We start from the raw sequence: 22,433 nt of genomic DNA on the forward strand, positions 1-22,433 counted from the left end.
TCAGTTCTGTGATTGAGTTGCAGTAAAGTTCAATCAGAGAGTGAGTGCAAAGGATTATTGTTTTGCCAGACTCAGGTTACAACTTACTTGCTGAGCCTTGACTCTGGAAAACAGGGTGTCTCCTAATAGTCAAAAGAGAGGAGTGGTTTTGGATTCTGTCATATCCCAGCACATAGCATGCTGCCCAGTAGTCACTTATTAATAAATACTTGAATGAACAAATGAATAAAAACCTGAAGGATACTTCCAAACTCTAATCTGTGATATTCTTGTGCTTGTTTAGTCCAAAGGGTAATTGTTAGGTCAGTCTGAGAAAGAAACTGTATGTACATCAGAAAAAGACACTTTTTTCAAGTTTTCTTCTAACAACCATTCTGTCCTTTACACAAGACAAGGATATTAAATGCTAATATTAATACTAATGTGCATAGTAGCACTAGAATACAATGATATTAAAACAACCACTAATTTTAATATTAATACTAACACTGATACTACTATTAATATTTATATTAATACTAGTACTAGTGGTGATACCAATATTAATATGAGCACTAGCACTATTACTAGGGTATTACTATTAATACCATTACTGATAACAGTCCTGTCACTGATACTAATATTAATGCTAGTACTAATACTGAAAATTAATATCAATGCTTGTATTAACACTAATATTAACTCTAAATAGCTTTCAGTATGTAGAGATCTAATGGAAGAAATCAAAATCATATATGAATGTGATAAAATAATATCACTTCTGTTGTCCTCTGCCCCTGGGGTACTCCTGGAGATGAATTTAAATCCCAACATGTCTGTTCAGTTGTAAAAAACCAAGTCATTTGATCTCTCTGTTAAACAATACACTGAATGTTCAGCATAAGAGAATAATAAATTCAGTGAGTTTTCTCACCACCATTTCTATCTCGCTCTACCTGATGAGAATGATAAAAATTATGATTGCTTACATTAGATGATTCATTTTAAGGTTTATAAAGTACTTTATGTACATTATCTTATTTAAATTTATGACCATAGGTGCTCCATCAGCCAACTCCACACCATCCATATGTGGAATCGTCAAATAAAAGCAAATGGAGAAGTTTTGAATACTGTGGACAAGTTCAATTATCTTGGCAGGGTGCTCCCCAGGGAGGTACACACTGATAATGAGGTTGACACTCACATTGCCAGAGCTAGCTGAAGAGGCTCCAAAAACAACTGTGGGAGAGAAAAGGTATTAGACTGAGGATCATATTGAAGGTCTACAGAGCTGTTGTGCTGACCTCATTGTTGTATGCCTGTGAAATCTGGACAATCTACCAGTGCCAAACCAGGAAATGGAACTGCTTCCATTTAAATTGTCCTAGGAATATTCTGAAGATCCGCCGGCAGGAGAAGATCCCAGGCACTGAGGTCCTTTCTTGAGCTAAACTGCCAAGCATGCCAATGTTACTACGGAGAATGCAACTCTGATGGTCTTCCTATGTTTTGTTTGAATGCTAAAACGTGTGCTGGTCAACAAGATTATTTTATGGAGAATTCACACAGGGTAAGTGCTCATGTTGGAGTCAGAAAAAGTGATATAAAGACACTTTCAAGGTCTCTCTTAAGAACTCTGGCTTTGATTGTACATGTGGGAGACATTGGCACAGAACTGCCCAGCAAGCTGAGCCCTCATCAGAGGGGGTGCTTTGCTTTATGAGCAAGAAAGAATCATGAAATGTGCAAGTTCAGAGAATCCACCCCAGGTGTTCATGTGGACTATTTGTGCCTGACCTTTGGTTCAGCATTCTGAGTTCATTTTGGTCTGATCAGCCCACAGTCAGATTACCCACTACCTTGACTCTAACATAGGGATATCATTTTGGTCCTCTGAGAACGAAGGGCAAGAATTACAACAACCCAGGTAGGTAGGTACTATTATTAATCCTGTTTTATAGAGGAAAAAACCCTAAAATTTGCAGAAGAAACTTGTCCAGGGTCGCAGAGTGTGTGAGTGGAGAGCTCATCTGTCCTTCTTCCAGTTCTGGTCTGGTCAGTAAACACTCCTGTCCTTCTCTCTGAGCATCTCTCTCCTTCACTTCTGTCCCTTTGTTCTCACAGCTTTAGTTCCCCTCACTCATTGGTTTTCTGCTCTGCATAAATGGAGGCCTCCCTGCTGGGCTGTCAGCTTCATGGAACTGACCATGGACAGCATCTATGTGAGAGGCTGGGATATTGGGGGAGGAGGGCTGGCAGACAGGCTTGATGACTTGATTGCTGGTATGGCAGTTTAATGAGGATGAAATAGGTGGTCTGCAACTTGTTTGTGAGGATTATGAATAACATCGTGCCATGTATTAATAACATCATGTCATATAGAACAAAGCTGCCCTCGAGGGTCTGTTGGGGAAGTCCCGTTTCAAGCCATGTTGGATGGGGCTGGATGGCAGAGGGGCTGAAGAGGGATGGGATAAAAAGCACTTGAGAAAGTGCATCAGCCGAAATTGGAGAGATCAAATATTGTGGTCAGAAACAACATTGGTGACCGGTAGGAAACATGGCCTCATCTCAGTCAGAGAGAATCTGGTCCAGCCAGCTCAGGGGAACCATTCTGGCCCTTAAATGGTCACTTCTTTCCAGGGTTCTGTTTTCATATCTGTAAGATGAAACAGTTGGATTTGGTGATGTCTAAGATCTCTTTCATCCCTTGATCTATGATATTATGATCCCAGGGATGAGAAAATACTCATTTTTTTGGGGGGGGGGGGGAAGCAAGGCAATGGGGCTAAGTAACTTGCCCAAGGCCACACAAGTAATTATTAAGTCCTCCTGACTCCAGGGCCAGTGCTCTATCCACTGTGTACCTAGCTGCCCCCCATTCATTTTCTTCCAAAGAAATCCCATCTATATTTGAATACCTGTAATGGCTGGGGAATTTTTTTAATCTCCAACTAAAATCATCACTGCAGCTTTGCTCCTAAGTCTCTCCACCAGGCTAATTCAAACCAATAGACATTTATTAAACATTTACTGTGTGGAAGGCACATTCTAGGTGTGCTGCAGAGCATAAAAAACACAAAAATGAAAATCAGTCCTTGCCTCCTAGAGTTTACTTTCTACTGAGAGATATAGCCTGTAAAGAAGCCCTCAGTTTTCTTATTGGTCAAATAAACTAACTGATCCTAAGGGTTCCTTTTAACTCTGTCCATCCTCCCAGTCTCTTCTCTGTCTTTGTCTCTTTTAAAGAAAAATTTTCAAAAGAGTAGCTCAGAAACATGAATGTTTAGAAATCAGTCATGGAATTACAGGAAGTCAGGAAGAGCTAGGTTCAAATTTAACCTATGACAGTTATGTCAGCTAACTTCTCTGATTGATTGCTCATTAATTGTAAAATGAGGAGGTTGGGCTCCATGACTTCTGTCCTCCTTTTCCAGGTCTGAATCTGTGTTCCTTAATGTGACCTTAATGGGAAAACCCAGGGCAATGTAAGGACATATCTTGTAAAGTTCATGTTTTCCAAGGAAATAACTCCTTGTTGGATCAAAATCATCATCACTGGAGGGCTTCATACCTTCTAGAGTAGGGGTGTCCAACCTTTTTGGCTTTTCTGGGCTGCAATGCCCAACAGAAACTTGTTAAGGGATACAAGTTTTTGTTGGGCATTGAGGCCTAGAAGAGCTAAAAGGTTGGATACCCCTGCTCTATAGGGAGAAAAATGATTATTTTTCTTATATTAATAGCCAATTACTAAATTGGGTAGATCCAAGCTTTTTTTTTACTCCTGCCCTATTTTCTTGACCAAAACCCAGTCTCCCAAGGACAGGGCTGATGGAAGATAGGATTAATATTCTTCTCATTTTGAGTACTGCTGTTCTCTCCCAACTAGATCAGACTTTTAACCTAAAATGAATATTGTCCATTATGTTCCACTCAAGCTGATATACAGGTTGGGGTAGATTCTCTATTTGTTACTCAGGGTTGGGGGTATTCTGGGAATAGAGTTTGTTAACTAGTGAGAATGCATTGCCATCTTTTGGAAAACCCACTTTTCCAAGGGCATATAAACCACAAGCCTACCGTCATGATTGCCTTTGGTCCAAGAGAGAGATAGCTAAATGACTTCCTTTTATGAATAAAAGGTTTACCTAGAAATTATGTCTCACAAACTTTTTAACATTATAAGAGGGAGGCCTCATCAGTGTTCATCCTCATGTCAATGACACAGAGAACACCTTGGAGCAAATTACATCGTTTATCAGACTTTCATTTGTTCAGCCCTTCCTGGAGATCTTCAAATGAACATGACAGTCTCTGAGGTCCCTTCCAACTGTGATTTTCTGAGTAGGGTTCTTAACAGGAAAGAGATCAAGGGTCTGATGTTCTCAGGATTTTATGGACTGTGGAATAATCACAATAATGAAGGGTTTCAGGAGTAAAATGCATTGTATAAGAATCATATGATATGCAGAAACTAGGTGATTTGCAATTGTTCCAACAGCTGATAAGACCTCCTTGAGGACAGACAAAAGATTGATTCGGTGCTTAAATACTTACATTAATTAAAAACATGTATTTAGGCTAATAGAATCTTAAACCTATAACTGAAGGAATCTCAAAACCCATCTGGTCCAATCTCCTTACTTTATAGTTGGAGAAACTATAGCTCAAGGAAGTCACATGAGTTAAGTGCTCAAGGAGTCCTGAGGATCTGAGGGAGAATTTGAACCTAGTTGCTTTAACCTCAAAACCAGTACTCTTGCCACTATACCATGCTTATGCCCTATTAAGATACAAACACTGAATTTCAGGCAATTAAGTTAATTTGCAAAACCTTCATTATTTTGCCCTCAGGAAGTAAGTAAAAGAACTTGAAGAAGTTTCTTTTCAAGCCTTCTGGTACCATCAAACATGCAAAATAAGTAAAAAGAGCCACCTCCCCCCCCCCCCCCCAAGCTTACACTTGAATATTTCAAAAGGTCAATGATCTGGTAAAACGATGATAATAACAACAGCCAAAGTTTATAAAATGCTTTAAGATTTACAAAGTAATTGACTTACTACTAAAAATTGGTGGATAATAGAAACAACAGATAAATTTATTAAAGGTAATGTCAGTAATGAAAAAACAACAAAGTCAAAGTAGTCTCTAAGGAAAAAAAATTATACCTTCTAACTATGGTCTTTACAAAAGTTTACAAATTTAGGCATCTTGTTTTCTTTGCTCTTTCTACAATCTTGTGAAGTGGTGCCTTTTCATGGGAACAGGAAGGATTAGTAATTTTTGTTGCTTTGGACTAATAGATCATAAATCTCGTGTGGACTGAAAACGGGACTTGTGTCTCAGTGTAAACCTACAGATTCTGTGTGTGTGTGTGTGTGTGTGTGTGTGTGTGTGTGTGTGTGTAAGAGAGATAGTTCATGAGGTAAGGAGTCACAGTCAGAATTATAAAAGATTTAAAAGCTACCACTACAAAAGAGAGGAGAACATGTAATATCATGTTCCAAAAGACAAGATATATAAAATAATAATAAGGCATATAAAATAATAACTTAATTTGCAAAATTGAATAAAATCCTAATGGGGAAAATGAGAATATAATAAAAAGAGAGGATTTCTAAGCATTTCTCATGAAAAGACCAGAACTGAATAAAAACTTTGAAATATGAACACAAAACAAAGATATTTAAAAATCAATACAAAAGAATAAATAGAAAGAGTTTAAAAGGATGAAGATTTTGAATTTTAATAAGGTGAGATGATACAACTGTTACTTCAGGATCCTAATTTCATCAGGGGTCTTAGAATAAAAATATCTCAAAATAACTTTATTATGTTTTGATGGAATTAGGATAAAAAAGAGAAGGAAAAAAGGAATATATCAGGGATGAAAGGAGGATGAAGGAAAGGGAACTTATTTCTTATAATTAGAATAGACACATTGAAAACTGTAAAAACAAGGAGGAAGGGATGGGGGAAGTTGGTGATCCTTGAACTTACTTTCTTCTGAAATGATCAAAGGAGAGTAGAATACAAGCACAGAGTTGGATGAATAAATGCCTTTAATTTTACTATAATGAAGGAACATTAGGGAGAAGAGACGGAAATGAGAGATTAGGGCCCAGAAATGTGCTAGAGTTAGTTGATACTGACTCATGAGAGCCAGTTGTTAAATTTTTAGCCTAACCATTTACACCTTGGAAATTGGCAAATGCTACAAATCAAGACTTGATTTTTTTTAAACTGTTGTGACTTCCAGTCAGGAGTACCTGAGTTCAAATCTGCCTTCAGACACTTAATGATTACCTAGCTGTGTGGCCTTGGGCAAGCCACTTAACCCCATTGCTTTGCCAAAAAAAAAAAAACCTAAAAAAAATATTAGGGTGGAAAGAAAAAAAAACAATCTTGTGAAAATTCAGAGAGTAAGCTGGACTTGAGTTAGTTTTTGAAAGAAATGTAGGAGTCTTTAAAAAAGATTTTACTGATTTTTTTTCACCTAGATTTACCTTTTTATTCTTTCTACTCATTCCCACTCAGAGAGCCATCCTTTATAAGAAAGAATGTTTTTAAGAGAGTAAAAGAGGAAGAAGAGAAAAAAATTAAGAAAAAGAAATAACCAATACATTGAAAAATGGCATTACATACAATGTTCCATAACCCTCCCCTTACATTTCTGCCAAAGAGGTGGGGAGAGATAGCTTCTTATTTCTTTGGGGCCAATTTTATTCTCTGCAGTTTTCCAAAATTAATTTTCTTTTTTTCTTGGGGAATCAAGATTGAATTAATTGCTTAATCTAATTGCTTAATTGTTTAATCAACCATTTATCAACAATATTCAATTATTAATAATTAAACAATTCATTATTTAATTATGAGAATAAATATACTTGAATGTATTTATTTAGGTTTCCTTTTGCAAGGCAAATGGGGTTAAGTGGCTTGCCCAAGGCTACACAGCTAGGTAATTATTAAGTGTATGAGACCGGATTTGAACCCAGGCACTCCTGACTCCAAGGCTGGTGCTTTATCCACTATGCCACCTAGCTACCCCTTGAATGTATTTATTAAGTGAAGAGAATCTTAGAATGAAATCAGGAAAAACACTATGTTAAAGGAAAATATAGTCAAGGCATAAACATATAACTAGACTAAGTCAAAATGTGACTGATTTTTCCCTCCCCTCCAAATCCTCCAGACTGAGTAAGATTTGTATTGTATGAGAAAGACAAGAAGTATTTATTAAACACTTTACCATGTATGTGCCAGGCAACATGCTAAATGTTGGTGGTATAAATACAAGTCAAAATAAATATAGACCCTATCTCAAGGAACTCATACTCCAACCAGGGCTGCATAAAGGCAAAAGATTGCAGGGGGAGATGAAAGAACTCCCTCAGGGGCTTGATTTTGATGTCCATAAAGTCAATAGCAGAGTTGAGAGAGGAATGAAGGTTGACCAACTTGGCACTTTCACTAAAATGGAGGCACCGGGAAGAATTCACACAAATCTGCATTATGACTTTTGAGATACCCTGTATTTCTATTTGTTGTCTATACATTTTGGATACCAAACCTTTATGTGAGAAATTTGATAGGATATGTCGGATTATTTTTTGCTTGTTTTGTGTTTTTAGCAAGGTGATGGGGTTAAATGACCTGCCCAAATTCACACAGCTAGGTACCTACTGAGTGTCTGAGATCAAATTTGAACTCAGGTCATCCTAACTCCAGGGCCAGTGCTCTATCCACTGTGCCACCTAGCTGCCCTGATATGTAGGATTATTAGTGGAATAGATAGCATTCTATCCAGGGGACAGAATAGAAAGTAAGATATTAAAGCAGGAGTGAACATGATGTGTGTTGAGGACAGCATAGAAACCATTCTATGTGGAGCCAAGAATTTGTTTTGGAGAGAAATAAGGGAGAATAATAAGTTTAGTTAGATTGGTTAGGTAAGAAAAAGAGAGTTTGACTGGCAAGCTAAGAAATATCCTTTGAAAGAGTTGGCAGAGGGGTCCAATTGTAGGCTCTTATTGAAAGGGATATCTTAGAGGATTAATCTTGAAATGCTATGCAGGACAGAGTAAAGAATGGAGAGGCTTTGTTGGATAAAGTAATCTATAGGGAGATAAAAATACCATGAAACCTCTGACTTTTTTTTTTTAGTACTGCTGTCAATCTTTTTTTTTTTTGAAAAAATCAATAAACAATAAGCACAATGGGATTTTGTGTTAGCTACACCTTTCAGTAGATTGTGTGACTATAGACGTGATCTACTCTAGAAGATTATTTGAAAAAAGCCTGTCTGATCCCTTGATGGGTGGATAGATTATTCTGTAAACATCCTGGTAGAGATGGGAAAGAGAGCCTATAGTTTGATCATTAATTGATTTCTTCTCTTTGTCTTTTTTGGAGCAGTAGTGGTGATAAAACTCAAGTTTTTTTTTTAAATGCCTTTAAATATTTTTCCGATATCCTGAGAATTGACCTTTCATTGCTCTCAAGTTTGTGACACCTGTGCCTTAGATCTCTATGTGTATTTGATCCATTCTAGTTACCTTTCTTATCTTCATTTTCTTTCATGACATTTCTTCTTCATCACGTAAGTATATATTCCTAATCTCTAGTTTAGCTCCAGTCATACATTTCCAGACATCTCAAACTGGATATTCTATAGATATGTTAAATTCAACATGTCCCAAACTGAACCCATTATTTTTTCCTCTAATCTTCCTAATTTCTAACTGTTGAGGTTACCACCATCCTCTCATCACATCACTCCCTTTAATTCTGGTGCTTGTACATAGTTGTTTTTCTATTGTCTCCCATGTTAGATAGTGAGCTCCTTGATAGCAAGGACTGTCTTTGGTTTTTCCAGGTGCTTTGCCCTTAGTAGGTGCTTGACAAACATTTACTGGCTGATATCTGATACTATGATATGAAAACTAATTACAGTGGCTCCATTGTCCTTGATTTTGAAAAGTTTGTTAATTTTTTTCAGAACTTTTCAATCTTTCATTATTTTAGGGAGTTGTGTTTTTGTCTGGTTTCCAGTTTCTTTGGGGGATTATGCTCAGTTGATTCTCATGAGACTTTCTTTAATCTTATTCTTTCCTCTGCTCTTCCTTGATGCATTATGAGTAGGTTATACTGCTCATAATTTTCCAACATCCTTCTTTGTAAGATTTTATAAGGTAGTTTATAAATATGCTGCTCTTGGTCACTATCTTTCTCTGCTGTTCAAGGGGATCAAATGTTTGCTGGCTAAAACAGGTTAGTTTTCAGTTTTTGTTTGGATTCTTGGTTGCTGGAATAAATAGTTACAATTGATATTGATGCCAATTCTTCTACTTATTTCCTATTTTTTTGTTAACAGTAATTTGTTTAAATAAAGTTAGGTTAGCATTTTAATTATCCCATATATTTTTATAATTTTGATTATTGATACTAATTTTACATTAATTTTCGTTTTTTTCTGGTTAGTCTGTGGTCTAATTATCCACAGAGAACTATTTCACAAATGACCCACGTCAATAAAGATTGATTTCCTGAGAATTGTAAAATGATCAATTAATTTTTTTATGCTTGTTGGTACTTGCTATTTTCAGTCATTCCTGCATATATGTGTGTATGCATGTTGCTTTCCTTATAAAATGCAAACTCCTTGAGGGATGTGGTGATGATCTCCTTTTAGTCTTTGTAACCTTTAGTAACTATCATAGGACTTGGCAGTTGGAAGGTGCTTAATACTTTTTGATTATAAATTCGTATTTATAAAAGAATGATTAGCCTGTTACATAGTAGGCACCATGTAAATGCTTATCCTCTTCCACTCTCTTCCCTTCCTCTCCTATGAATCTCTAATTTAATTCTATTAGTTCCTAGTTTTCCAGAATCTTTTCATCCAGTATTTGGTCTGTCTTTCAGCTTTTGCATTATCTGCAGATCTGCTGACAATAACTTCAGTTTGAGATTGAACCAACAATAATTACTCTTTGGTTCTGGTTATTTAACAATTTTTTAGTCTCCCTAATAGTTTTCTTGTTTAGCCTTTATTTCTCCATCTTATTGACAAGGATGGCATGAGGAACTCAGAAAATTGCTTTGCTGTTATCTAAATTAGTTACAATGATAGTATTGCCCTGATTTTCTAGACTAGTTGAATGCTTGTTGCTTCCCTTTCTGCATGCTTGTAAACCATCTCTTTAATAATTTAATGTAAAATTTCCCAGGACTAGATATCAAGGTCAGGGACATCAAATAAAGCACAGATAAATCTTTTGTTCTTCATGATCTCCCAGAGATGTGTCACATTCAACGAGTATGTTTGTATTATACCCCTTTTTCAGAGAACTATTCATTTGCAAGTAAGTATGATAATTTGAAGACAGATTAAGTCTGCTAGATCTAACCTCCTCCTCTATCCTCTGGTGCTTTCTCTCTGAGATTTTTGTTGTTCAGTCATGTCAGTTGTGTTCAACTCTTCCATTTGAGGTTTTCCTGGCAAAGATCCTGGACTGGTTTGCCATTTCCTTCTCCAGTTCATTTACCAGATAAGGAAACTCAGGTAAGCAGGGGTAGGTGACTTACCCAGAGTCTGATACAACTAATAAGTGTCTGAAACCAGATTTGAATTTGGGAAGATGACTCCAGGCCTGGCACTCTCTCTCTCTCTCTACTGTACCATCAAGCTGCCCTTCTTTGAGATTATCTTCTATTCATTTTGTAAATCCTGGGTATAATAAAAGGTACCATGTGTGCCTTCTGTGTTCCTGGTTATTTATATATTTCCTCTATTAGAGTATGAGTGGAGGGAAAGGATTATGTTTGTGACTGTATCATTGAGTTTTGGGATAATGAATGATTCATAATAAAGAGCTTGATAAATGATCATTGATTATTTAAGATATCAGGCAGAGAAAATCTATTTGCAGAAGGATAAGAAGAAACCTTCCAGAAGTTTCTGGTGTTACAATTTTTTTTGTAAAAGTTTGTTCTTTTGACTTTGTTTTGACTTTTATTTTTTTCAAACCTTTGATATCAGTGCATGAGAGCTCCAGCCCTGAAAAACTCTACTAGAGTGAATCCCAATCTTTGCTGTCATTTATATTCTTAAAAAGAATTATTTGGGATGATGTGGGGCTAGGTAACTTTCTGAGGGGTACACAGATAGCATGTGTCAAAGATGGGATTCAAATCTAGGTCTTTCTGATTCCTAAATTGGCTCTCTGCTCATCACCCCAAGCTGCATCTCTATTTTGTATTTACTTGCAAACTTGTTGTGTCTTCCCAGTAAAAGGCAAACTCCTTAAATGCAGAGGCTATCTTTGTTTTTGTCTTTGAATCTCTTCACGCAACAGACTGACCAGCATTTTATAGACTAATGGATGAAAAAATGGATGAACTCCTTCCCTTTAGAAGTCTGGAAACTGAGTTCACTTCTCAGATTTACTGGCCAGCATGGTACAATAGGAAAAAAAAAAACAATGTGAAATTTAGAGTCCAAGACCTAAGCTTGGATTCTAGTCCACTATACTTATTTTCTGTGTGATTAAGTCTGCATTTCCCAGGCTTCTATTTTCTAGCCTAAATACCCTTTTCAGATTAGTTTTGGTTCTAAATCTATAATTCTAGTTTATCCAAATCTGGATCTCTGGCTTGCTCAAGAGCTTTTGTAGACGTCACTCCAGATTATGGTTTAAGACCCAGATAGATTTATGTCTTTCCCCTCAATATGAAATAGAAAATGGTCATCTTTATAGAATATGAGTCAACTGATTTTGATCAATGTAATGACCAACCAGGATTTCTGAGAACCTGAACTGATGAAGCATTCCCCACTTCTTACCAGAGGAGTAATAGGATCAAGATGCAGAAGGAAATAAACATTTGTTGACATGATCAATATGAGAATTCATTTTACTTAAGTATGTAAATTATGTATGACCTTTTTTTCTCTTTCTTTGTATTGGGGTGGGGCAGAAAGGAAGAGAAAATAATAAAAGTTAGTTGAAAACAAACTGTACTTAAAAAATAAGCATTCCTTTTTTTTTTTAAAAAAAGAAAACTGTCCCATATATCCTGAAAATGAGGCTATTATATAGCCATAGGATTTGGAATGTTCTTAGTGAGTAAATCCAAAGAAAATTCTGGTGTTGGGGCGGCTAGGTGGCACAGTGGATAAAGCACTGGCCCTTGGAGTCAGGAGTACCTGGGTTCAAATCCGACCTCAGACACTTAATAATTACCAAGCTGTGTGGCCTTGGGCAAGCCACTTAACCCCATTTGCCTTGCAAAAACCTTAAAAAAAAAAGAAAATTCTGGTGCAAGCACTAGAAAGCACTGCTAGTAATTGCATGGAAAGCTATCTGAAACCAAAATTTTAAGAGAAATTCAATTTAGTATAGATGTAGAAGAGAGAATAAAAAGAAGAAAACTTAGACCTTGGGTGATTAAAAACTAAGGCAGGGTGGGGGGGAGACTCCAGAGCATCATAAAGCTACTTCTAAGGAGGCTACTGCCACAGGCAAAGGAGATCAAAGTTTAAGGGATCTTCTTTGGAAGAGTGAGGAGAAAGAGGAAGTCCTACATCTGATACTTTAACTAATGATTCTTGCTAAATAGTTGTTAAATTTAGTTATTTCTACCTGTTGAAGATGTCCACCTTCTAAATTTCAACTTATGGAAACAAAGCTCCTGCTGTCCTGTTCTGGTTACAATTCAAGTGTCTTCTCTAACAATTCTGAACAATTCTGAGGAAATCCAAAGAGACTCATCCAGTCAGGATCCTTCTCATTTAGAATTCCAAGTACAAGCCCAAACTTATCTATTCTGTGACCACTTAGACTCTTTTTGGTTAACCTTTAGTTTATGTGTGAGCTCTTCAGCAAAAGCATTACGTTCTTGAACTGTGTATCTAATAGAAAGGCCGCCTGCTATTTGAAAATCATAATTAATTTTGAAATTTAACATTGAATAGAAATTGAATATCATACAAAGTAGGATATGGACCTGAGTGAAAGAAAAAGAATCTTTTTTAACATTATGTTTGAGACTTTCTCTCTTCCATTGTTCACATCCCTACTTGCCCAAGCCTTGCTTTTTTGGGGGGAATCTTGAATCTTTTTGATTGGAACAAGCAGTAGATTCAAGAGTAGGATGCTCTTTCCATCTGCAGGACTTCACATTTATCCAGACCATTTAAAAAAAATTCTGGATTATATTAAAGGAACACTTCCAGGTTCAAGAGCTTTGAATTTGACCTTTCTTCCAAAGTGCATTTGGGCCTTGCCAAGGCCCCTTGCTTTCTTAAATGTGATTGTTTTCCCTAATTAATGTAGTACCAGTTGACTTAAGGGAAAAAAATCAGCCACCCACAGTGCCAGCCCCAAGAGAAGATGAGAAAGTCAAGGTTTAGACCCAGCTTTCTCTTTGTATTTGGGAGCATGAAAAGAGTGTACCTACAAGGGAATTTCAGAACTGGTGGTTAATATAAATGTTTCTGTCATTACAAGCCATTTACAGAGACAGCATGGGCTAAAGGACAGAGTACCAACTCCAGGTTAGGAAGACTTGAGTTCAAATTTCACCTTGAATGCTTACCTGGAAAAATGTGATTTGTCATTACGTAACTGAACTTCTATTGCAGAGCAATGATGATGGGAATAATAATATAAAATTGTAAATAATATAAGTAATAATAAAGCTAATATCTATATAACACTGATTATGTGCCAGTTACTTTGTTAAGGACTTTACAAATGTTATCTCATTAATTCTTATTACAATCCCGGGAGATAGATGTCTTCATTATTTTTGTTGTGGTTAAGTCATTTCAATTATGTTTGACTCTTTTTGACTTCATTTGAAGTTTTCTTGGCAGAGATATTGGAGTGGTTTGCCATTTTATAGTGATTTACAGATGAGACCAAGGCAAACAATATGAAGTGACTTGTCCTGGGTCACACAGTTATTTAGTGTGTCTGAGGCTAGATTTGAATTCAGGTTTCCTCTCTGAGCCTAAGCTTACTCATCTGTAAATGGGGATGACAACCTACCAAGTTTGTTGAATAGATACATAGGTTCTATCTTATTAATGTAGAGTTTTTAATCTGTCATGGGGGAGATTTCCCCTATAGGAAGCTGCTGAAATAATGAAGGGTAAACTAGGCTTAGATATAGTCACTCCTGTCTGCCACTTTGTCTTGTGTTTTTGATGCCTAATTTTATATTGTAGAAAATATTATCAGTTTCTTGGGGGGACTCCTGGTCCTGAAGACACTTTGCATATAAGTTTGGGTCTTTACAAGAATATTGTAATAATTAATGAGTCAATCTGTGTAATATGCTTTGGGTTGTCAATGGAATATTTTGCAGAAGAGAAAACTGAGGCCCATAGCACTCAGTTATAGCTAGGGTCCTACAGTAGATACTTGAAGAAACATGACTTAAATGGTGAATTTCTTACTCCTACATCCAATCTGACTCCATTTAGTTTCCTTTGCTTCAGAGTTACAAACTTTGTATATTCTATGACCGTTTGGGAATGAAATTGTTGTTACCTGAGAATCTATAGCTGGTTCTTCTTTAGTAAATTTGTGTTTCATAAAGAGAATGAGGCAGGCAAGGTGGCACCGTGAATTGACAGTTTGATTTGGGGGACAAAAGTCTAGGTTTTAATCCTGCCTCTTACACTTACTCATGTGACCTTGGTCAAGTTGACTCACTTTTTTACATCTCAGTTTTCTTCTGTCTCTTGATCACTAAAGAGATGTGGTGGTACTGGAGATGGAAGCCTGCATTTCCCTCTACCCTATAGAGACTGTATGGAGGTTTATAACATTGGAGGGGAGATTTGTCAATCAATTCTATATGGGGAAAGATCTAGTCCCTAATAAGTTGAAAATTCCACATAGACATCCATCTGCAGCAATCTTATCTCCTTGACAGCCCTAAAGAATGTTACAATCTATAAAATAAAGGAATTGCCCTATCTACCTGTTTTATTCTTGTGTTGAAGTTTCCAGTTTAGGTGTTATAAGGATTCATCTAGAATTGGGACCTCCTTGTGTCATTTTGAAAGACTTCAAATTCTACTTTATGCCACATGGCCATGTGCTAGGTATATAAAGACAGTACAGAAGCAGTTCTTGCCCTCAGGAAGCTTACATTGTAATGGAGAAATACAATAGATAACCAGATGAGGAAATGTAAAACAGATACAAACTTTTACAAAATAATTGTAAGAGGAAGAAAGCATGAGCTGCCATGGAGAGGAAAGGGCTGGTGGAGGAGGCACTGGGATTTGTCTCAAAGAGAGTTTGGGGTTCTCAGAACTGGAGGTGAGGAATGAGGGCATTCAAGACACAGACATGCAAAGACCCAGAAGTAAGATATGGAAGGTCCAAGTTGATTTGAGTACCTGGGAAATGTCACAATTCCTTTGAGAGATTAAAATCTAAAAAGATAAAGTGAAAAGAACAAGGGCTTTGAAATAGATGTCGTTTTTTTCTTATATGACTTTTAAAATTTATTTTTTTCACATTGCTACAATAGTCTTGTAAAAGTAAACATAATCCCCCCCCATCCCCCCCCCAAGAAAGAGAAACCTCAAGAAAAATAAATTGAAAGAAAAAAAGTGTGCTTCAGGCTATATTCAGATTCCATCAGTTCTCTCTTTGGGATAAATATCATTCTTTTGTCATAAGTCCATCAGACAAATTGCTTCAATATTTTCCCCCCACAGTTTCTATTGCTAGCTGTATTTCCCTCCATCCTATTCCTCCCCATCCCCATTTATTTTATTCTTTTTTCCTTTCACTCTGTCCTTCTTCAAAAGTGTGTTGTATCTGATTACCTTCTCCCACAATTTTCCACCTCTTCTATCACCTACACCTCCCTTCCCTTCCCTATCCCCTTTCTCCCATCTCTTTCCTCTCCTATAAGATAAGGTAAGATAGATTTCTATACCCAGTTGAGTGCATATGTTATTCTCTCTCCAAGCCACATCTATTGAGAGTGAAGACTCACTCACTTCCCTTCACCTTCCCCCTCTTCCACTCCATTACAAAAGCTTTTTCTTACCTTTATGTGAGACAATTTAGCTTATTTTACCTCTCCTTTTCCTTTCTCCCAATGCCTTCCTTCTCTCATCTTTATAACATATTATACCTTCATATTCAGCTCTCTCCTGTATCTTGGTTCTATATTATTTTAGCTGCCCTAATAAGTAAGAAGGTTCATGTGAGTTATCAGTATCATCTTTCCATGCAGGAATATAAGCAGTTCGACAATATAATTTGCTCTTCCTGTCCACACTCTATTCTTCACCTGGTTCTTGTACTCGAAGATCAAACTTTCTGCTTGTTTAAGCAGGAAAGTTTGAAAGTTCCCTATTTCTTTGAATGCCCATCTTTTCTCTTGAAAGAGGATGTTCAGTTTTCCTGGGTAGTTGATTCTCAGCTGTAATCTAAGCTCTTTTGCCTTCTGGAATATCATATTCCAATTCCTATAAGCACTTAATGTAGATGCTGTTAATTCCTTTGTAATCCTAACTGTAGCTTCACAATATTTGAATTGTTTCTATCTGATACTTGTAATATTTTCATCTTGACTTGGGAATTCTGGAATTTTGTTGCAATATACCTGGGAGTTTTTATTTTGGGATCTCTTTCAGGAGATAATTGGTGGATTCCCTCAATTTCTGTTTTACCCTCTGTTTCTAGGATATCAGGGCAATTTACTTGGAAAATTTCCTGAAAAATGAAGTCAAGGCTCTTTTTCTGGTCAGGACTTTCAGATAGCCCAATAATTTTTAAATTATCACTCCTGTATCCATTTTCCAGGTCAGTTGTTTTTCAGTGAGATATTTCACATTTTCTTCTAGTTTTTTATTTTTTTGGTTTCATTTTATTGTTTCTTGATTTCTCACAAAGTCATTAGCTTCCCTTAGCTCCATTCTGCATTTGAAGGAATTTTTTTTTTAGGTTTTTGCAAGGCAAATGGGGTTAAGTGGCTTGCCCAAGGCCACACAGCTAGGTAATTATTAAGTGTCTGAGACCAGATTTGAACCCAGGTACTCCTGACTCCAAGGCCGGTGCTTTATCCACTAAGCCACCTAGCTGCCCCAGAAGGAATTATTTTCTTCAAAGAGTTTTTGTATCTCCTATTCCATTTGGTCAATTCTGCTTTTTAAGGCATTCTTTTCCTCATTGAACTTTTGAACTCCTTTTTCCATTTTACCTAAACGGGTTTTAAGATGTTATTTTCTTCAGTATTTTTTTTTGTAATTCTTTCATCAAGCTCCTGGCTTAGTTTTCCTGATTCCCTCATTGCGCTCATTTCTCTTCCCAATTTTTCCTCTACCTCTCTTGATTTTCAAAATCTTTTTTGAGTTCTTCTATAGTCTGAGACCAATTCCTATTTTTCTTGGTGGCTTTGGATAAAGAAACTTTGACTTTGTTATTTTCTGAGTGTGTATTTTGATCCTCCATGGGACCAAAGTAGTTGTCTATAACCACATTCTTTTTTTCCCCCTGTTTTCTCATTTCCCCAACCTGTGACTTGATTTTAATTCTTTGTTAAAGTGGGGCTCTGCTTCCAAGGTGGAGGACTCACTTTACTAAGCTTTTGAGGATCTTTGTAGCTGCTTCCAAGGATCTCAATTCCTCCAAGGTCTTATGAGAGCCTCTGACTACTCTCCTGGTCTGTGCCCTGGTCTGTAGATGACCAAAAGCATTCTTCTCCACCCTGAAATTATAAGGGGAGAGGTCCCTCCTCTACTATGAGAGTAAAACTCCTTTTTCTGAGACTAGGACTCAGACTCTGACCTGGATCTAAGTATGGGCAAAGCAACAGAGTCCTGCCTTAGAGAAAGCAGAGAGATCCCTGCAGTCTCCCCACTCCCTCACCATCCATGAGCTGAGTGCTCTGGAAGCTACTGCTGGATGGTTCCCTGCCTGTGGCTCTCCAGAACCTGTTCCTGGTCTCCGGGAGCTGGAACTTTTCCAAAGCCTGTGTTGGACTGAGCTCACTGTAGTGCAGCAGAGTTTTCCCACTGACCTTCCAAGATGTACTTGGCAATCTCTGGGCCTCAGTTTCTTCCTCTATAAAAAAAAGGATATTGTATTAGATGGTCTCTTACATCCCACTGTCACAGACCCCGGCACCCCCAGGGACCCAAGCACTCCATGAGCTCTTCCTGGATGACTGGAGCCAATTTGCTCTGGCAGTGCCAACACAGCCTGGGCTAGACTGTGGCCCTTTCCACCCCAGTGTAACAGACCTTTTCTGTGGATCTTCTTAAGTTGTGTTGGGTTGGGAAATTGTTTCACTCAGTCTTTCTCTGGGTTCCACCATTCTGGAATTTGGTTAGAAACATTATTCAAAGGCATTTTGTGTGGTCTTGGGGAGAGCTGCCAAAATTTCTTGCTTTCACTCTGACATCTTGGCTCCACACCCCACTGGATTAGACAACTTTTAAGAAGCTCTTTCCATCTTTCAATATGTGACTCTAAGTTTCAGCATCAAGATTTGGACCCAGGTCTTCCTAACTCAAGGTTCTGTGTTCACTCTACCGCACCAAACTTTTTTGAGTCACCAAGAGTTGTGAGAAGAGGGTCCAAAAATGCTGAAAAGCATTTTTCCATTTCATTGACTTCCTAACAAATGCAAAACCCTCTACAGGGTTTGGCTTGGAAATTAATAACAAAAATCAGATGTAGGTGCTAGTCTTATACAGGAGGTCTTCCTAGACAATGTAAATGGGTACAAATGTGGAGCAAAGATACAGGCATTGATAACACTGCAATAAAGACTAGTTTTTTTGGCAACCCATCATCCATGTCTTCCCTGTAATCTGGTCTAATTCATTAAATTTTGCCTCTGATCATTCGAGGGTTTCTAGGAAACTCATTTGTCCCAGGTAACTTTTTCTTCAAAGGGTCATTTACTTATTTCCCTTGGTTGCTCATTAGAGTGTAAGCTCCTTGAGGGCAGGCTATTTCACTCTAGGCTTTGCATCTTGTCTTTGTTTTGTGTATAGTCACAATAGGTACATAGTAGGTTTTTAATAAATGCTTTAATAAATGAATGAGAGAAGACAATGAGGATTTCATCAGACTTCAGTGATATGCAGTGCCTTTAGACTTGCACGGGGGTATAATCTTAAAACACCGATTGGAGAAGCTGAAGAGATTTTAGGTCATTTGAGATCTGGGAAACAAAATAGGAATTGGGTTAGAGGGAGGATGGAGATGCCAAATGTCAAGGTTATTCATGTGTAGGGCTCTGTCATACATTGCTTCCATAGGAGGTACTACTGTCAGACATCTCTCTCTTTCACTAGTAATGGCATGAAGTCATGAAGAAGGGGTCCTAGTGAGGATGATGGTAGGGAGCCTTCCCTCAATGCCCACCACATTCCAGATGGTTCATTCAAGTTTATTTGTCTATTAGCACACAGAACAAAAAGATGTGTAGGATTTGGGAGTCCTTCAGTCGGAGGAACTTCTTGTATGGGAGCTTTCTTCACCACAGGCACGCTCTTCCTTGGCTTGTAGCTTAGAAGTTATGCTCAGTCATTTCTTTCACTCATTTCTGACTGTTTGTGACCCCATTTGGGGTTTTCTTGCCTGGAGTGGTTTCCTATTTCCTTCTTTAGTTCATTTTACAGAAGAAGAAACTGAGACAAATGGAGGAAGTAACTTATCCAGGGTCACACAGCTAGTAAGTGTCTGAGGTCAGATTAGAACTTAGGTCTTCCTGACTCCAGTCCAGGTATTCTATCCATTGTTCCACTTAGCTGCCCCTATTTTAGTAGTTAAATCCTAAGGAATTAATTGCCTGAGATTCAGGGAAAGTAGATGGTTTTCCCTGGGTCATATACAGGGAAAAAGGATCACTGGCTATATTTGAATTCATATTGTCTTGAGTCAAACCCAACACTTTCTCTAGCAGGCTAGATCACTTCACCATGCCTAAAAGGTTTGAGAAAATTCTTAACTGAAAATTTCCTCATATTTGCTATCCCAAGTGGCATAGTCGATAGAGAGTCAAGTTTGGCTTGATACCTATAACCTATGTGACCCTACACAAGTCACTCAACTTCTCAAAAACCCTGTTATTCAGTCCTCTAAGACTAGTGAGGAATAGTGGCAGATCTTCACTTCCTGAGGGAGTTTCTTCATTGGCAATTCCCTATATCAATGAAATCAGTGGTCAGGACCAGCCCTCCCCTTCCCCAGTTACTATCCTAACTTTAGATTGTGTAAAGTTGACTTATCTCCAGATAACATGAGTTCTGTACAACCAGGTCAACCTGGAATATGTCTCCGTCACATTAGGCAGGGTCATGGACGAGATGGACTAGTTTCTTTTAGAAACTTGGGAATAGAGAGGAGCAGATGAATGCAAGCCAGCTACTTTGCACATTTGGAAAATGAACCCATTGTCTTTTGGGGCGATCTCAGGGGTCTATCTTCTCCCTTTCTTGAAAACCTCAGACATTTCTTCTTCCTTTCCCCCCTTGGAACTGGTGGAATAAATTGGAGAAAAGTTAGTTTCTCTAGTGTATTAAAGGCACAACAACAAGAAGGAGTGTATTTTGGAGAGAGGTGCCTTATAGAGGCAGTGTGGAAAGTAGGTTGGTTTGGGAGGAAGAGAATCTTCTTCTATCACCCATTTCCTATGTGACCTTGAATGAGTAACTGAAACTCTCTGGGCCTCAGTTTCTTCCTCTGTAAAAAAGAGGATATTGGATTAGGTGGTCTCTAAGGATCCTCTAACTCTCAAACTGGCCACTTCCCACTTTACCACTTTTTATTCAAGAATGACAGAGGGAGAATATTTGTAGAAAGGTCTAATAACAGGTGTTTTGGTTGAGAAAACAAAACAATTGGATATGGTAGCCTCTCCAGGTGTGGTGACCTTTTCCACAAGTTATACAATGACTTTGACCATTGCTGAGCACTGACCTACTCAAAAATACTGGAAAATGTAATCTGGAAAATTAATTTACACTTGGAAACAGCTGGTCAGTTAGTAATTTGCTACTGAGCATGGTTGAGAATCTGATTGGATGAGAAGAGAGACTGGATTTCCTTTGTGAAATTTTAATGAGCCCAATCTTCTTCCCCAAATGGCCTCAATATTTTCTTGCCTGTATTTTCAGATATTGCTACATGTCTGTAAATTATGCAACATATTATAATAATAAAAATAATAGGTAGCACTGTGCTAAGTACTTTTACAAATATTGATCCTCACAACAACCCAGGAAGTTAGGTCCTTATTTTACATTTGAGAAGTTGGCGGCAGAGAAAGGTTAAGTTACTGTCCTAGGATCACACCATTAGTAAGTATCTGAGGTCAAATTTGAACTCAAGTCTTCCTGGATTAATGCCCAATGCTTTATCTTTTGTACCATCTAGCTGCCTAAAAAGAGACATGGTGCTGGTGAACTGAAGTTGAATTTCACCCTAAGGTTATTGCAATACTGCACAGTGGGTGTGAGGGTCTTAAAACACTTATAAATAAGAAATTCTGCACAAGGAATCATCAAAGCAATCTATTATTGGAGAAGAATAGATATGACTGGGAAAAAAAGGAGATATCATGAGATCATAGATTTAGAGCTAGCAGGAACCTTCAAAGCCATCAAATTCACCCTTTTACAGAGCAAGAAAATGAGGCTGAGTGTAGTAAGGTGACTTACCCATGGTCTCACAGGTAGAAGTATCTAAGACAGGATACTAAACCAAAGTCTAGTGTTCTGTCTACAACACCACCCTGACATGGTGAGAGTTTTACAATGGATAACTTGTGTGCTCTGTTGCTGCCCACATGATGGCAAGAGAAGGAGAAGAAGGCTGCTAGCATGTTGGTTGGATTCCTGGAAATGGATTTATGGTAAAACATGAACACACATCACCCAGGATGGGTTGCAGTTTGCCTTGTTGGAGGGAGTACCATCATTGAGATCCTAGATATCCAGGACTTCTGAGTCATGTAATCATAGCATCAAAAATTTAGAGCTGGAATGAATATTAAACTCTGCATTTTATAGATGAAGAAACTGAGGATCAAAGAGGTGAACAGATCCTCTGATTCCCAATCCAATGCTCTTTACATTGCTTTACACTGAGGATCTGGTGGGAAGCATTTAGGTTGTTTGTGTTGCTGCTGGTTGGATGCTCCTGTGTGGAGGAAGAGCAGTTCAAAGGAAAAGCTTGAGTTTGTCAAGAAATGGCAACATTGCATATGAATGCATGGTGTTCCGTAGCATTTGTCCCTCCCCCCCCCCCAAATCATGGGGTTGGATGAAAAAATCAAGGGCAACATGAGTCCTTAAGTAAACTTTTCTCTCTCTTTTTTTTGGCAAGGCAATGGAGTTAAGTGACTTGCCCAAAGTCACACAGCTAGCTAATTATTGGTCCTCCTGATTCCAGGGCCA

The 22,433-nt window shown here is 37.8% G+C and overlaps 1 long non-coding RNA gene across 4 annotated transcripts in view; it reads left to right on the top strand.

Moving 5' to 3' along the window:
- Positions 1 to 1,044: 1,044 nt before the first annotated feature.
- LOC141490761 (uncharacterized) overlaps positions 1,045 to 22,433 on the top strand; it is a 733,557-nt gene continuing 712,168 nt past the window's right edge. For all 4 annotated transcript variants that reach the window (XR_012469329.1, XR_012469327.1, XR_012469330.1 and 1 more), the window contains exon 1: positions 1,045 to 1,909. This is a non-coding gene — a long non-coding RNA (uncharacterized LOC141490761). The remainder of the gene's footprint in view (positions 1,910 to 22,433) is intronic.

This window comes from Macrotis lagotis, chromosome 6, assembly GCF_037893015.1.
Source record: "Macrotis lagotis isolate mMagLag1 chromosome 6, bilby.v1.9.chrom.fasta, whole genome shotgun sequence".
NCBI classification, from domain to species: domain Eukaryota; kingdom Metazoa; phylum Chordata; class Mammalia; order Peramelemorphia; family Peramelidae; genus Macrotis; species Macrotis lagotis.